The sequence below is a fragment of the Mesoplodon densirostris genome, chromosome 15 (genome assembly GCF_025265405.1).
Source record: "Mesoplodon densirostris isolate mMesDen1 chromosome 15, mMesDen1 primary haplotype, whole genome shotgun sequence".
Classification (NCBI taxonomy): domain Eukaryota; kingdom Metazoa; phylum Chordata; class Mammalia; order Artiodactyla; family Ziphiidae; genus Mesoplodon; species Mesoplodon densirostris.
The window spans coordinates 34,539,130-34,544,530 of record NC_082675.1 but is presented as its reverse complement, the minus strand read 5'-3'; the positions used below and the strand labels follow the sequence as shown (position 1 = coordinate 34,544,530).

Sequence of the window (5,401 nt, the reverse complement as noted above, 5' to 3'; positions counted from 1 at the left end):
TTTCCGGAGGTTATGTGACATGAAGGATGGGTAGAATTTAAAGAAAAGAGCTTAAGAACAGGAAAGAATATTCAAAGCAAGAAAATAGTGTACAAAATGATAGGAAATGAGGAAACATGGCATATTCTGGGAACAGCAGTCCGTACCAACTGAAAGTTTACAGTTTAGAAATGTACTGTGGATGGCAAATCATGGTTGACATAGGCAAGGTCTCACTAAAAGGCCCAAATCAGGTACAATAGATGAGGGAGGAGGGGGTGTAGCTCAGTGGTAGAGCACATGCTTAGCATGCATGAGGCCCTGGGTTCAATTTCCAGCACCCCCATTTTTGATTGATTAAAAAAACAAACAAAAAAACCCTTAAAGGCCTTGGCTGTACAGAAATTAACACATTGTTTATCAACTGTACTTCAATCAAAAAGATGAGGAAATCTATCTGTGCTTTAGAAGATTTCTTCTAAAAACAAGCATTGAACTGGAATTAAGTCTCTACTCCAGTGTTGCTTGAATATTCAGTTTATCAGGACATATTTTCACATTGCTGTTTCTCATAAGCTATTCTCCCACCTACTTTATGTTTTGTACCTAATTGTGAAAGTTGTGAGCTAGTCCCATTGCCCTTAAATCTCCATTTCATTTTTTCAACTATTGGCAGCTCCTCGTTGGTATTTGTGTACGTTGTCACAGAATTTAACCATCTGCCTTCTAAGTCTTGTCTTTAATCAGAAAATGAGACTATTTTCTGCACTCTTCCTTTGAATATTAAGTCCATATGGTCTTCAAAGTGGGAGATATAAAGTTTTTGTGTTATTTTTCTCTAAAAAGACTCAACATAACTTTGTAAATCATGAAATTAAATAATACATTAAAAATATTTGTTGTAAGCTAATATACAGAATTATACCCAAATCAAGAGTGGACCACTGCACAGTGGGGTTAGAGCATGTAATAAAGTGAATGTCAAGAGGTGAAGCTGAATGAGGTGGGGGAGAAAGCCATAAAGGCTTTCCAAGTTCATCCTGAAAGTGATGGTTAATCGCTAAAAGGATTCAGTTAGGTGAACATCATGAAACATTATCTGGTGACTTCGGGGTTTGTGGATTTGAAGTGACTGAGACTGAACATAGGGCAACCAGTGGGTTTTGCTGATGATGATCAATCAGGAAAACAAACAGGAGATGTTGATGTCCTCAGTGGGGAAAGGCCAGTGGGTACCTAAAGAAGCGGGTGTACTGAGACATATGTAAATAGGACCATCAACAAAATGAGGAGGTTAAGTGTGGAGTGTGAGTTAGAAAGGGGAGTAAAAGTTGAAGCTCAAGTTATTCACGTGCACAGTTAGGTGTATTAACAGGTCAGAGACTGAGAACAGAACCACAGCGATTTCAGAGAACACAGCAAGTGAATGCCTACTATGTGCCAGGATCTCTGATGTTTGTTTTTCGAACATTATCTTAGTCAATTTTCCCAAAAACTCAAATAAGGAAACTGAGCCTCAGAGAGTTTATTTAAATAATACATCCAGTGTGACACAGCTGGTAAATTGGGAAAGTGGGATTCAAACTCAAAAGCCCAGCCTCTTTTTTTTTTTTCACTAGCTTTCTATGTTTTGAGTTTGAGGTCCCAGTACAATCTGAAAATGAAAATGTCAAAGTAGGAAAATGGGCGATTTCAGATTTTGAGCTTAGGAGGGAGGCTATATAATTTGTAAACATGACTCCATGGTCATGAATGTCTGTCCATGGAGAGTGAGAAGATGCAGGATCCAAGATAGAGTGCTGAGCCATAAACAGAGTAGGGGATAGAGAGTTCACAAAGACAGAGAAAAGGCAACCATAAAAAGGAATTGAACAAGAAACAGCAGTGTGTCATAGAAGCCAGGAAAATAGAAAAGTTTTAAAGGAAGTCTTCAGTGTCAAATGCCTATAATTTACACTGCTGCATGATGTATAGGAAAGTTGTTTAGAGAGTAGATCCTAAGCGTTCTCATCACAAGGATAATTTTTTTCTTTTGTTTTTATTGTATCTATATGAGTGATAGATGTTAACTAAGCCTACTGTGATAGTCATTTCAAAACATATGTAAATCTGCACCCCAATGTTCATAGCAACACTACAATAGTCAAGACATGCAAACTACCTAAATGTCCATCAACAGGTGAATGGATAGGGAGTTCCCTGGTGGCGCAGTAGTTAAGAATCCACTTGCCAATGTAGGGGACACGGGCTCGAGCCCTGGTCCTGGAAGATCTCACATGCCGTGGAGTAACTAAGCCTGTGTGCCACAACTACTGAAGCCCGTGTACCCAGAGCCTGTGCCCCGCGACAACAGAAGCCACCACAATGAGAAGCCCACGCATTGTAATGAAGAGTAGCCCCTGCTTGCCTCAACTACGCACAGCTATGAAGACCCAACGCAGCCAAAATAAAAATAAATAAATTTATTTTAAAAAAAACAGGTGCATGGATAAAGATGTGGTACATATATACAATGGATTATTACTCAGTCATAAAAAAGAATGAAATAATGCCATTTGCAGCAACATGGATGGACCTAGAGATTATCATACTATGTGAAGTAAATCAGATAAAGAAAGACAAATATCATATGATATCACTTATATATGGAATCTTAAAAAAAAGGTACAAATGAACTTATTTACAAAACACAAACAGGCTCACAGACACAGAAAGCAAACTTATGGTTACCAAAGGGAAAAGAGAGGGGAGGGATAAATTAGGAGCTTGGGATTAACAGATACACACTACTATATATAATACAGATAAACAAAAAGGGCCTACTGTATACCACAGGGAACTATATTCAGTATCTTGTAAAAACCTATAAGGGAAAAGAATCTGAAAAAGAATGTATATACTATTGCTGTACAGCAGAAACTAACACAATACTGTAAATCAACTATACTTCAAAAAAAACCATATGTAAATCAAATCATCATGCTGTATACCTTAACTTATACACTCATGTATGTCAATTACTTCTTAATAAAACTGGGAAAAAAGATCATGTTAAATAATAACTTTGTCAGCCATGTGTTACAGCAGTGAGAAGATTATTGGTAACAGTGAAGATGTCTTTCACTAGAGTGTTAAGGATGGAAGCCAGTGTAAATTGCTTTTTTTTTTTTTTTGATAAAAGAAAGAAATGGGAAAGTGGAGAGTGCAATTGTTCAAGAAGTTTGATGGTAAGTGGGAGGAGATATAAAGGAGGATGTTGGTTCTAGGAAGCCTATTTGTAATTATTAGAGATACTTAAATATGCTTAAATGCTGTCATAAAGGAGCCACACAGCCAGGCTTCCCATGGAGGAAATGCAAAAGGTCAGGCTTTGGTTCATAGTTTTCCTATTTCACAGTAACAAGGTGGTGTTTTCTGCTCGTTTACTATATCAAGTCATTAGGGAGATGCAATATGTACATGCTGATAACTGACATTTTGGTTAAGACGTGAATATTTTGCATCTCCTTTTCTCCTGAAGAACATGGTTGTTAAAGTTAAAAACTCAACTATGAGATATGTTCAACACAGACAATATAAGTAGGGTTCCCTGCTGATAGGACCTTATAGGCTATGAGGCTCTTGCAGTAATTATAAAGGGACATGCTTGGCCATGGCTGATCGCTATCCATCACCACAAGAATATGAAAAGAAATGAGCAGGATTATGGGACATGGACCTGGGCTGGGTGTTTTTCCTCCCTCTGGTAGTACTGCTGGTAATTCACAGAATCATGAAATGAGTGGAAATGCAATGAGATTCATTCCAAGTTATAATACCTCTATTACCGAAACAGTCGTATTTGGGCAGCAAAAGCATAGTATTACTATATCAACTGGTAGCTTATCTAGAGCAAATACTGCTTTTGTGATATTACCAATACTTAATATTTTGAACCTATTAAAAATCCTTTATTTTTATTTCTCCTATAACCCATAAACGAGAATCAGGCTTTTAGTTTGTTTTAAAAATCAAACTTATTGTTCCTTTCCTGGTTTTAAACATAACACATGCTCATTATAGAGGTGCATATGGTAAATAACTGTTCAAATAGAAAATTTAAATGTCACTCATTTATTCTACTCATATATGAGAGCTATTTTCATTTATGAGTTTATTTCCCTTTAGACTTCATTTTGTATATAAGATTTCTTTTTCTTTTTTTTTTTTTTTTGCATTACGCAGGCCTCTCACTGTTGTGGCCTCTCCCCTTGCGGAGCGCAGGCTCCGGATGCACAGGCCCAGTGGCCATGGCTCACGGGCCCAGCCGCTCCGTGGCATGTGGGATCCTCCCGGACCGGGGCACGAACCCATGTCCCCTGCATCGGCAGGCGGACTCTCAACCACTGCGCCACCAGGGAAGCCCTGTATATAAGATTTCTATCATAGGCAATTCTTTTATAAAATGTACCAAAATTAATTCTATTTTAAAATAGAATTTCATCTAGCTATATAATAGCATTATTTAAAAACATGCATATGATATTCAATTATAAATATACAGAAATAAAATATTCAATAATATAAAAATATAATGTATTTAACCATTGTACTATTCTTCAATAGTCAAGGATATTATAAATAATACAGTGATCAAGATCTTTGTACCTAATTATTTGTTTTGTTTTCCCCACTTAGGATAGATCCATAGAATGGGAATTACTAAATATATTATGAAATAGTAGAATAATAATAGATTATTAAGTAGTAATACTATAGAGTTAGTTTTTATTCTGAGTCTAACCATTAAATTCCTGCCACCAATAGATGAGACTGATCATTTCAGTGGTTTCATAGGGCCTTCCTTGGTGGTGCAGTGGTTAAGAATCAGTCTGCCAATGCAAGGGACACGTGTTCAAGCCCCGGTCTGGGAAGATCCCACATGCCGCAGAGCAACTAAGCCTGTGTGCCACCACTACTGAGCCTGTGCTCTAGAGCCTGCAAGCCACAATTACTGAGCCCATGTGCCACAACTACTGAAGCTCCACAACAAGTGAAGCCACCGCATTGAGAAGCCCGTGCACTGCAACGAAGAGTAGCCCCTGCTCACCGCAGCTAGAGAAAGCCCACGCGCAGCAACAAAGACATAATGCAGCCAAAGATAAATAGATTAATTAATTAAAAAATTATTACTGTGCAATATACTTGAGTGGTTAAGATTGCAGGATTTGGAGTCAGACACCTTGGGTTTAAACTCAGCAGCTCCACCTACTTGTAATGTTCCTTTGACTAGTAACGTTAACCTCTTTAAGCCTGTTTCTTCTATGACAATAATAGTAGCTAACATTTACAAAATGTCAGGCACTATTCTAAGAGCACTTTATATATCAATTCAGGTAACCTCCACAACTCCATGAGAAAAGGGCATTCCTATTACACCACG

The 5,401-nt window shown here is 37.7% G+C and overlaps 1 non-coding gene across 1 annotated transcript; it reads left to right on the top strand.

Annotated features, from left to right (window-relative positions):
• Positions 1-253: 253 nt before the first annotated feature.
• On the top strand, positions 254-325 carry TRNAA-AGC (transfer RNA alanine (anticodon AGC)). The gene has a single exon. It is a non-coding gene; the product is annotated as a tRNA-Ala (tRNA).
• Positions 326-5,401: the final 5,076 nt, after the last annotated feature.